This window comes from Podarcis cretensis, assembly GCF_951804945.1.
Source record: "Podarcis cretensis genome assembly, chromosome: 1".
NCBI classification, from domain to species: domain Eukaryota; kingdom Metazoa; phylum Chordata; class Lepidosauria; order Squamata; family Lacertidae; genus Podarcis; species Podarcis cretensis.
Genome location: NC_137170.1, coordinates 33,389,571 through 33,401,853, shown reverse-complemented (window position 1 = coordinate 33,401,853; position 12,283 = coordinate 33,389,571).

Genomic DNA, 12,283 nt, shown 5'->3' with positions numbered 1-12,283 from the left:
GACCACTGGTCCTGTTAGCTAGGGATCATGGCAGTTGTAGGCCAAAACATCTGGAGGGCCGCAGGTTGGGGATGCCTGATCTACAGCAACAAACAAAGATGGAAACAAATGTTGTTCTTCCCTTCCCTGAATATGGAAGTTTCTTACAAATACATTAGGAATTGGGGGGGGGGGTGTGTTACTTTCATCCACCATTCCCAGAGCTGAAGAGTCCATCATTTCTCTTGCTGCTCACCATTTACACATGGCAATGGTCCATAGCTTACCCATAGAGCACATCCTTTATATACAAAAGGACCCAAGTTTGATCCCTGGAATCTCTGGAAAATATAAGTTCTCCTAGTTTACTGAAGAGAGTCCTTTGTCTGATGCTTATCTGAAGATAAAGCGGGAGCCTAAAAATTGCCCAACACCTTGCACATGTCCAGGCATGCAGGTAACCTGATTTCAATCTTCTCCACTATGATGAGATGTATTTCCTTTTAAATTATAAGTAGTTACTTCTCTGTGTGTGTGCACGCACACGCAAACATATGCTTATATTTGGGGGGTACGTAAATGACCGGCCTGTGGTAGGCAGATATCTCTTTTTTTATATAATAAACTATTTTATTCAGTTTTACACTACACATTTAAATTCAAACATTAGACATAATCATCAACATTTAGGATTCCCTGAATCTTTAGACTTCCCTCCACCCTTCCATGGTTTTCATTTTCATTTTTTTTCAACTGCATCATATATTTTCTCTATTTTTCTTAAAATAATCCATTTCCCCCTTAGTTTTTTGTACATTACAAGCGTTACTCAAATCCTGCCAAAGTTTTTAGTTGTTTACAATGGTAGGCAGATATCTCAGCTAGGAACATTGAGGAAAAACCTCATGCAGAGGGTGCCATTCTGAACAGAGCAGGCTCCCTGCTGCAGATATTTGCCACACATGTACACAGCACATTGGGTTTGGCAGCAGCTAGCCCATTCCATACCCTCCAGCATGGCACCATGGAAAACCAGGATGCACATCTTCTGGGATGCGCTTCTGTGCCAGTCACATCACCAATGCGAGATTGCAAAAGGCATGCACGTTTTGGGGCACTGTGCCTTTGAGAGTATGGCCTGCAAAAATGGGGTGTCCAAATTTAATTGGGACAGTTAAGGTGTATGCCATTCATCCCCACTCTCCTCCATTGCATGAGAAGAAGAATACCTGGAGTTCCTCAATAAAGGTCTGTAATGTGCATGTGTGGAACGGTGTGTGTGTGTAAAATCTCAGTTGGCTACTCTAATTGGGTCACTTCCTTGTCTCCACATAACAGCCATTACATGTAAAGCAATCCTAGGACTGCCACAAGAGAGATAATATATTTCTTTGGAATCCACCACTTCCCTTCCCTAGATGATTTTGCTTTAATCTGCAGGAATCAGGAAGGGTTTCCTGTCACATAAATTACAGCAATTCTCTGGTAATGATAATTTAGACGTTTTCCTTATTAGGCAATATTGTTGCAAAGATAATCATTTCCCTCCGTGAAAAAAGTAGATGTTTTCCTTTTCTTCTGGTTGAAAACAGAGTTCAGGACTGAGGGAAATATATTAGTGCTATATATCTTCAGATTACCACTGTCACTGGCACAATTTATTATTCAGAGTGCAACACCAACCAGCCAGATCAATGAGAAGGCTTGGAATGCGTTATTTGTTTTAACCTTAAACCTTGACATAGAAATAAAACTGAATGAGTTTTATTAGTCAAGCAAGTCGAAGACTCAACAAAAATACACGAGAAATGTGCTGCTGTGCGCAGTCTCTGAAGTCTGGGACTGGCCCTTGATTTCTTAGATCTGTACAAGGAAAGGCAGTGGCCTACTATGGCACTGGGTCCAACTCAGCACAAGGCAAATGATGCTGGAAAAACTCTGCGAGCATGGCTGGTCTTGCACTGAGTGCTCTTCACCTGCTTTTCATTGAACACTGTGTGGCAGGCACATAGTGGCCACCCCCACCAGGCCAGGTAAAGGCTAAATAACAGTGAGGAGATGGGGTTTGGTCAAAATAAAGCCAGGCCACAGCTTTATTGACTATTAGAGTGAGGTAAGCGGGGTTGGGTTGGCACTGGGTCAGAATACGCTATCTCATAAGACTGAAACCAACACTTAGTTCTTTCTTCATGGTATTTGTGTGAGTGAATGATCCACCAGGGGTGCTTTTGAGTAATCTGTTCATAACCCTCAAAATAGTTCAGTACATGATGTGATCTACAGTGAAGCCTCTTCTGATCATAAGGCATCCCTGTGCCAGTACTTTTGTCAAACATAATTGCCATGAAGAGAACGCTCTGGGTTGGGGCCAGTGTTGGTCCTACTCAGTGCAGGCCCATTGAAATTAATGGGCATAAGTTATCCATTAACTTCAATGAGTCTACTCTCATAACTTCAATGAGTCTACTCTCATTGTAGGACCAACATTGGGTGCAACTTGCTGTATTGCCTACACTGCATTTTCTTTCTTTATAGTCTGCTTCTGCCCTACTTGCCATTGTATGTTACAAGACAGTCAATTAAAATAGAGCGGTTCTTAAGTCATGTGTAATATATCCATTTTCTTTATCAAGCCTGCACCAAACATTAATGGAATTAGCTGTAATTACATGGGAAATGAGCAGCATTTAACAGCTCATTTTCAGGTGAAGAGGAGCATCTAATACATGTCTGAGGCTTCCCCTCTTTATTTTCTTCAAGGTATGCACCTGCATACTTGTACATGCACAAGTAATTCTTTCATAAGCTTATTACTGTAGTCATTTCCAGTTACCAACATTTCAACATGGACCCAAAAATAGTGGAATTGTATTTCCAGCTTCTCCTTCTAGTCATGGAATTGTTTCTGAGATTGTGCTCAAAGGCCAGATTCTTACAGCTAGCAAAAGGTGTTTTAAAATAGCCTAGTGCATGTACATAGTTTTCTACTTCCGTGGGATTGATATGCAATGGGAGGAGGAAAAAACTGTGGCAATTGATTGGTCCATTACTGGCCCATGAAGGCTCATTGAACATCCAAATAAGCATGCACTGAATTGCAATGAACACTTATCACTTGTAGAACCAGCAGTGTTTCCCATTTATGACCCTGGAGAACTGCTGCACAGCAGTTTGGGGGAAATGGAAAAGCAGAGGAAAAACGTACATTATCAAAATATGTCCTCCAAAACATTTATGGTGGCCAGCCAGCCATTGAGAGTAAAGTAGGAGATATTTCTAACTTTCACCTGCCTGAAGCTAAAGGTTAAAGATGGGGTGAGGAAGGTGGGGAAAAGGTGCCAGCAGCAGTTTCATAGCCACTTCCACCTGGTTATGGAGGAGAAATTCAATTCAGTTCACATTTGAAGGCAAACCTACCGTTCTCTGTTTCCAATTTTTCCAATCTTGTATTCACATACCCTCCAACATTTCTCCGATGAAAATAGGGATGTCCCGTGCCATAATAAAAATGTTACTTTTTATACCCCACACATCTTATTCGGTTACCCCAGCCACTCTGGGCAGCTTCCAACATATATAAAAACATAATAATAAAAAAGGTGCATCACCAGAAAGAGACAACCAACAATACTACCAACCCTAATGCAGATTGTACCCATAATGACATCACCACCCCTGCTGTATTCCTTAATGTAGACATTTTAGAGCTACAAATGAAAGGAAAACAGAACCTTGTGTGGCTTATTGTGGCATAAGATGCATTTGACAAAAAAGTTGCATGCCCTGAGAGTTTATGCCATGATAAATTTTCTCCCCTCGTAGGCGCCATCAGATTCTATTGTTTTTGCTAAACAAACTAACATGGCTGGCTTCCTGGAAAATGAAATACAGATTGTAGTTACAGACAAAAGATAGAAGGAAAAGGCAGAGACATTGTGCTATATATATGGTTCCTCTAGAGGGGCATGTCATAAATCCATAGAAGCAGGAGTATCTTGAGTTAAGGTTATGAGAAGACATATAACTTCCTGTGTCAGTATGATGCATGGCAACCTCTAGAGACTTGCCCAAATATATCCTTTTCAGTACAAAAAAAGGGGTGGGGGAAGTAACTATGTTTTAGATAATTCTTTGCCAACACATAAGCTCTAAGCCTTGGGAAATGGTCCCTGCACTTTCTGCTTGGCATCTTGTTTTAAGACTGGATTTGTCAAGCAGAGGCACAACGTAAACAAGAAGAAACAATTGCTAAATAGTTGGCACTGGGGAGGCTGTAGCTAAAGCATTTGAAAGCATTTGTCCTGTCACAGACATTGTGTATTAAAGGCAGACACACAAAAACGGAGGCAAATAGCAAACAGTGCTGAAGAAAATGGTCATTTATTTATAAATGCAGCATTTTAAAATTATTATTATTATTATTATTATTATTATTATTATTATTCATGTATTAACTGCCTTCTAGGCCACTGTCTCAGGATAGTTAAAAACAGTTAAAAGCATGGAAAAACAAACCACAGAGACATTTAAAATGCAAACGAGTGGATAGCTCAGTTGGTTAGAGCATAGTGCTGATAACGGCAAGGTTCAAACCTTATACGGGACAGCTGCATATGCCTGCATTGGACTAGATGATCCTCAGAGTCCCAACTCTACAATTCTATGATTCTATTAAGTGGACAATTGTGGTAAAGGTCCATTTTTCTAGCCAGAAGAGCCTGTCAGAACAAAAATGTCTTCATTTGTTTCTGGAAAGTGCAGAGAGTAGACGCCTCTCATATCTTGACAGGAATCCTATTCCACAGAACAGGCAGTCACACTAAAAGACCTGCTCCAAGTTGCTGAAGAGTGAGTGTCTGACGTCTTTGGAATTGTGCCAAATATGTTTCAAGTATGACAACTCTTCATCAGAGAAACCTTTAAAAAACACAAAGAATAGAAACAAAAATTAAAATGTATTATATAATACCTGTATACCTGAAGCAGCATCTCCCCCAAAATTGTTCAGCCTGGACACAGAGGTCTAGCAGTTCCCTCAATGCAAGAAGATAAGTTACAGGGAACCAGGCAGAAGGTCTTCTAGGTGGTGGCGCCTGCCCTGTGGAACACCAGACCATCAGATATCAAACAGATTATAATTTTTTAGTAGGCATCTGAAGGCAGCCCTGTTCTGGGAAGCTTTAGCATAATTGTTGATGCTCCTGTTGTTATTTGTTGGTCCCCACCCCCACCTTATATTCTTGTTGGAAGTCGCCCAGAGTAGATGGGGGAAGCCAGTCAGATGGGTGGAGTATAAGAAATATTATTATTATTACAGTGGTACCTCGGGTTACAAACACTTTGGGTTACAGATTCCGCTAACCTGGAAGTAGTCCCTTGGGGTAAGAACTTTACCTCGGGATGAGAACAGAAATCGTGCACCGGCGGTGCGGCGGCAGCAGGAGGCCCCATTAGCTAAAGCTCAGGTTAAGAACGGTTTCAGGTTAAAAACGAATTAAGTACGTAACCAGAGGTACCACTGTATCTGACAACTAGATGTTACCGAAAACATGGAGCTTGCTGCCAAAATTACCGCTCAACCTTCCTCTTCCCAACAATGTATAGCAATGAAGCATGTGATGTGGCATTAGGCCAGGGCACACCAGCTCCCCACATGTTGAAAGCAAGAGGCTTCTGCCGATAACATCTCCCTGAACGCTGATGTTCACAACGGTCTCTCTCAATTACTAGTGGCTGTTTGTTCAGTGTTATGCAAAAGTGCCCCACCCACAGAAATCTGTATGCATGTTGGTGTCTCCTTTGCAATGAAAATGTTAGAAGAAGAAGAAGAAGAAGAGTTTGGATTTGATATCCCGCTTTATCACTACCCGAAGGAGTCTCGAAGCGGCTAATATTCTCCTTTCCCTTCCTCCCCCACAACAAACACTCTGTGAGGTGAGTGGGGCTGAGAGACTTCAGAGAAGTGTGACTAGCCCAAGGTCACCCAGCAGCTGCATGTGGAGGAGCGGAGACACAAACCCGGTTCACCAGATTACGAGTTCACCGCTCTTAACTCCACCTGGTAGATCAGGTCAATGGCTCATCCTCCTCTCACAGCGGCCAGTCAGGTTCCTGTGGAAAACCCACAAGCAAGACCTGAGAAGGAGAGCACCCTCCCCTCCTGTGGTTTCCAGCAACTGTTACTCTGAAGCATTACTGCCTCCGGCTGTGGAGGCAGAGCATAGCAATCAATCACAAGGATGATGGCTACACACCTACATCTGTAGGACCCAGAGGATCCCATCACATGAATGCTGAACAAGGGCATGGCCAACAGGTGCATTGGTGTCAGCATGGAGCCAGCTGGCTTGATCCTGATCCAGCTCTCATGTATTTGAGAGATTTTGACCAGCTTTGGCCCATCTGAAGCTGATACAGGCTCGTCTTATCTTGAGCCCAAGGAAAGTAGTCCACACAGCAGAAGGATAAGCAGTATGTGCCACATTCTTAACTTTATTTCCACTCTACGCTGAGAGAATACAAACATGCATCTTGCCTCTGTGAGAGCAGAGAAGCAAACGCCTCGGAAACAAAGAAACCGAGAGAACACTGAAAAACAGGAAACGAGTGAACGTCACATCCAGTCTCCCATTCCCGTGGGAATCCAACAGTAACTTGGACTGTGGAATGCAAAACAATGTCTTGTGACTGCAGTTGCTGCTCAGTGAGGGAAATAGAAACCAACAGTATTCAGTGAGCGCATGAGGTTGAACTTGTGTTCGGCCCAGTATACCTGAAGGAGCGTCTCCACCCCCATCGTTCAGCCCGGACACTGAGGTCCAGCTCCGAGGGCCTTCTGGCGTTCCCTCACGGCAAGAAGTAAGGTTACAGGGAACCAGGCAGAGGGTCTTCTCGGTAGTGGCACCCTCCCTGTGGAATGCCCTCCCATCAGATGTCAAGGAAATAAACAACTATCTGACTTTTAGAAGACATCTGAAGGCAACCCTGTTTAGGGAAGTTTTTAATGTTTGATGTTTTATCGTGTTTTAAATATTTTGTTGGGAGCCACCTAAAGTGGCTGGGGAAACCCAGCCAGATGGGTGGGTATAAAGAAATTATAAGTTTTTACTATTATTATTATTATTATTATTATTATTATTATTTACTAATATCACATAGTGTTGTTCCTTCACCCTGCAGCAGTAGTTGACATTGGCGTGAAAACATTTCATGGTGACATCTTGCCCTGCAATTCATTGCCACACTTTTTGATGGAGAGGAGGAGAAACTTAAGAGGTGGCCACTGATTCAGGTGCTGGAGGAGACTCTTGAGAGTCCCATGGACTGCAAGAAGATCAAACATCTCCATTCTGAAGGAAATCAGCCCTGAGTGCTCACTGGAAGGACAAATCCTGAAGCTGAGACTCCAATACTTTGGCCACCTCATGAGAAGAGAAGACTCCCTGGAAAAGACCCTGAAGTTGGGAAAGATGGAGGGCACAAGGAGAAGGGGACGACAGAGGATGAGATGGTTGGACAGTGTTCTCGAAGCTACCAGCATGAGTTTGACCAAGCTGTGGGAGGCAGTGGAAGACAGGAGTGCCTGGCGTGCTCTGGTCCTTGGGATCAACGACTAAACAACAACAGGAGGCAGTACTTCTATAGTGATAACCATTGCCCAGCTTGGCAACAATGCGCAAGAAACAAGGTGGTCTAGAAAACTCTGCAGCGTGCCTGTCTCTCCCCAATGTTATTTACAGAACATTGCAAAAATCAAGAACGAATTGTAAGAGAAGGGTGGAATTGTTATGCCTTTAAACAACGGCAACATTCCCTTTGATGTTAAGGCAACTAGAATGCCACCATAATTTCAAACATACCTTTGTGCCACAGAAGCAGTTAAGTAACACACTACCTTTTTAAAAAATAAGAAGAAATGCATGTTCAGACATCCAGTTCAATATACTGTAGATTGCTGCTCAAAACAGTTTCTATCGCATACTTGCACATCTCTGCATTTATCTAGATGGAGCTGCGGGGAACACTTAAGTTTTATGCTTTCATGGCCCTCAGATTTATTGCATGCAATTGGTTTTAGGAAACTGATGATAGAGTAATATTCAAGGTCATAAACCCTTTTTCTCTCTTGTAAAACACACTGAAAACTCTTGCATTAGCCTAGCACTGAAGGGGGCGGGGGGAGTCCACAACAATGCATTCATTAATTAAAAGCATACACATAGATAAACAGACTATGCTTCTTAAAAGAGTTAAACGATCGCAAGAGGAGGAAGGGAAGAAGAGGATTCTGACCATGGTCAAATTTTAAAATTGCAGTTTATAATATCGTCCACATGGTGTGCCTAACACAGAGATCCAGAGTAGGAAACAAACAGACCATGTGGTACTGAGACAGCAGCACAGAGGACCATGTGAATGTAATGATGCTGTCTTTTCCTCAGTGCAAAAAGCTGTCCCCAGACGAAGCCTTGGTTCAGCAGTAATCAGTCTTGCTGCTCTTTCCTTCCTCTGCGGCCAGTATAATATTTGTGATAGTTTATTAGGAGCACTGATAGCTATACGGGCTTGTATTGACTAGCACTTGACCACGTATGCCTGCGGAACTGGGAAATAATTAAATAATTCATTTCAAACCTGGAAATGGCGGGAGAAACTGGAGAGTCCTCGTGGCTCATGAGGAGACCCTCCTCAGAGCTTGAAGAGGAAGTCAGAGAGGAAGCCCTGAAGAGACCTGAGGCACAGTGGGGCTTCATTTAAGCTGCTCAGCCTCCCCACCTAATAGCTGGTGTATGGGGGCAGCGCAGCAGCTGCAGCAGCAGCCATTTCTCACGTGTCCTCCAGCCTCCAGGTGGCCCCAGAGCTTCCATTCTAGTGGTGGATATTTTGGGATACAGCATTTTTGGTATGGATTGCAAAGAGGGTGTTTGGAGGGAGCACAATAATCCTGTGAGGTAGGTTAGACTGGGAGATGGTGACTGTCCCAAGGTTGCCCAGTGGCTGAGTAGGGATTAGAACCCTGGTCTCCCCAGTCCAACACCCTAACCGTTATGCCACACTCCCGGTTTCTCATTTTGCTCATCTTAAATTCAGTTCTCCACATTTCCACATCAGTCTGCAATTTAAAAAGCCATCAGCATTTTAGGTTAATTTCTCCTAATACACACATTTTTGTATGCAATTTTGCATAATATATACAATTTTTGTAAAGCAATTTCCCCTAATAAAACACATTTTTTGGCATGTTGTTTTTCCCAATATATGCAATTCATGCACATTTCAACATATGCATTTTTGTACTCATTACTTGGGCTGGAGAACGGCACTGCCAAATGTGGACAAGTGTGAATTTTGGCTACATTTTGGTTCACATATTTTTTTGGAAAGTGAACATTTGGATCCAATTTCTCTGCTATCCCTACTGGTGAGTGGGTAGCCCTGCACAGGTGTTTATGTCTATATATGGGTGTGCATATTCAGCGCTGCATTAATTACCAAGCCCAAAGAACATGGAGCGCATAAGTACAAAAAATGTGTGGAAAGCACATTTCACAGGAACCACAGGAGAAAACCAGGGAGAAGCCAAAACGAAAGAAAATTTGCAGAACTACAGCAGGCAGACCCTAGGATCATAACATAGAGTATTGGCTCTACTTCGTTCATGTATGGTGTCCTTTTGGGAAAAAACAAAAAGAATATACTGAAATGTGGATGGCTCTGAGTATGTCTATAGTATGTTGAGTTTTATTCAATCTATTTCTTTCTTTTTGGAATCATTTCAGTACAAGCTCATTCATGTCACATCAGAGGCTAAGAAAAGAAGGCTACATTTATCTCAGCTATATTAGCTTGCTATGCTAATGGAATTCTAGACAAAAATGGAATAAGAGAATAATGGCATTAGTTCTTTCATGACCTTTCCCACCGTGCATCAGAGAAGAGTCGTAGTAAATGCTTCTAATTTTGTCAGGCAGATGCATGTATCATTTTCAGAGCGATCCCTCTTCACACATTACTCATATGTGGAGGCCAAGTGTGGTGAAAGGGGTTGGAGGATGTGAAGCTTGTTCTGTTCCTCCGGCCGCTGTAATCAAAATCACCTGGTGCAGGGAGTCTTCTCTATGTTTGGAGGCTCGCTGCATGATTTGGAACCCAGACAGCTCAGGGTTCAACATTGTACCTACAGAGAGCCTTCGCAGGTAGAGTGAGTTATACTCCACGTGGCGAAAGTATAGGCAACTCCCCATTTGCAGGGGGGGTGGGTTATGTTCCGAAGAAGCACAGTGAAATCGTATATATTTGAAGCATCATTGAAAACGTCTGCAAACACCCATTCCTCCCACACCACCCGCTTCCGTCTTTTGTGAAATTTTCAGGATGCATGTATGTGCGGTTACACACATGCCAGACGCACCTAAAATGGTTGCTGCGTGTCTGGGCAATATGAGGAGCTGTGTGCTTCTGAGGGCAGAGCTAAATTTTTACATGACCTGGTGGTGGAGAGAATTGTTCAGGAATTCCTGGATGATGTGGATTATCTGTGTTTAGGCACCATTTTGCCATTGAATCAGCTTTGGTCACCCTGATGCACTTTTTAAATAAACCGTTCAAATATTAAACCAGTGATTGACTGGACGAAGGCCAATAAACTGAGTTTGAACACTGGAAGATGTGGGTGGGAGGCTCTCATGTCCACGAGATTTGGGAGTCCTATCTACACACTGACTAGTAGCAGCTATCCAGGGTTTCAGATGGGGGAAATTTCCAACTCGGCTTGGAGATTGAACCATTGAAACAAATTTGTTTCAATGTGCTCTAAATGGAATATATTGAATTCCTGCAAAAGATGGTCAGATATAACATCCAAATATATTCTGGTCTGCAGAACAAACATCGCGTTCACAGCGGGGGTGGAAGTTTTGAGTGTGTGCTTTCGTGTAATGTGTGAAGAAAATGCTTTATGTCTTAATTGCTGTGAATTGTAGGGCTTTCTACTGTGAAACAATAATTCCCCATCAATAGCAATTTTCTCCTTTATGGAAAGAATTGTTCTATATTACCAAAGTGGCAATTTAATTAAAATGCATATTTTACATGTTCTTGTTTTTGAAGTTAATAATCACTCATCCCTAAGTACTGTTCAAAGGCCAATACAGCGTCACTTATCTCTTACATCGACACACGCACACACCGTTTTAATTTTGCATATTATATGCTGAACACTTGACACCTCAGAGCTGAAATACCATCTCTCCATATCTATAACAACTATCTTTATTGTATAATTTTCACCATTTCTTAATCCTGTTCTGCTAGACGTAGACACAGCAAGAATCCCTGTACTGCATACATGGTTATAAGCACAACTCAATGTGTGTATGTTCATCCCATGCAATTTCCAGCAGAAAAAGTAATGCTCAACCTTTATCCCACATGTAGCATTCCTTAGAGATCAGAAACAAAGATACAGATAATATGATGCCTCTGATCAAAACAGACCTTGTCTACAGAAATATGTTTGATGTGGAGTGTATGTGTCATGCCAGAAATGCAGAAACCTGCCTTGGCGCTGTGGGTTAAACCACAGAGCCTAGGTCTTGCCGATCAGAAGGTTGGCGGTTCAAATCCCTGCGACGGGGTGAGCTCCTGCTGCTCGGTCCCTGCTCCTGCTAACCTAGCAGTTCGAAAGCACGTCAAAGTACAAGTAGATAAATAGGTACTGCTCTGGTGGGAAGGTAAACGGCGTTTCTGTGTGCTGCTCTGGTTCGCCAGAAGCGGCTTAGTCATGCTGGCCACATGACCCGGAAGTTGTACACCAGCTCCCTTGGCCAATAAAGCGAGATGAGCGCCGCAACCCCAGAGTCGGTCTCGACTGGACCTAATGGTCAGGGGTCCCTTTACCTATTTATCCATTTGGCTAAGTATTGTCTACTCTGATTGGCAATAGCACTCAAGGGTCTCCAGCAGAGGTCTTTCATATTAGTTTGATCCGTTTAACTGAAGATACCAAGGACTGATTCTGGGAATTTCTCATTGCAAAACATGTTTTTCTCCTGAGTTATGGGCCCTGACTGTTCCTGAACAGGAAAACCCTCGTGCAGGTAGGATGGATGCAGTTTAGTTGGTTTCCAAGCCATATTAGTTTCACATGTGTTTACTCATAAGTCTGTTTTCTGTAAATTACTTTAAACAGCATGAAAATTTGCATTTAAATGGAATACATTTCCTCCCTAAAATGCACGTTTTTGATATGTTTGTTTTTAAAAAGCTGAGAACTGCATCACAAAATGTAAAATAAAATAAAAAG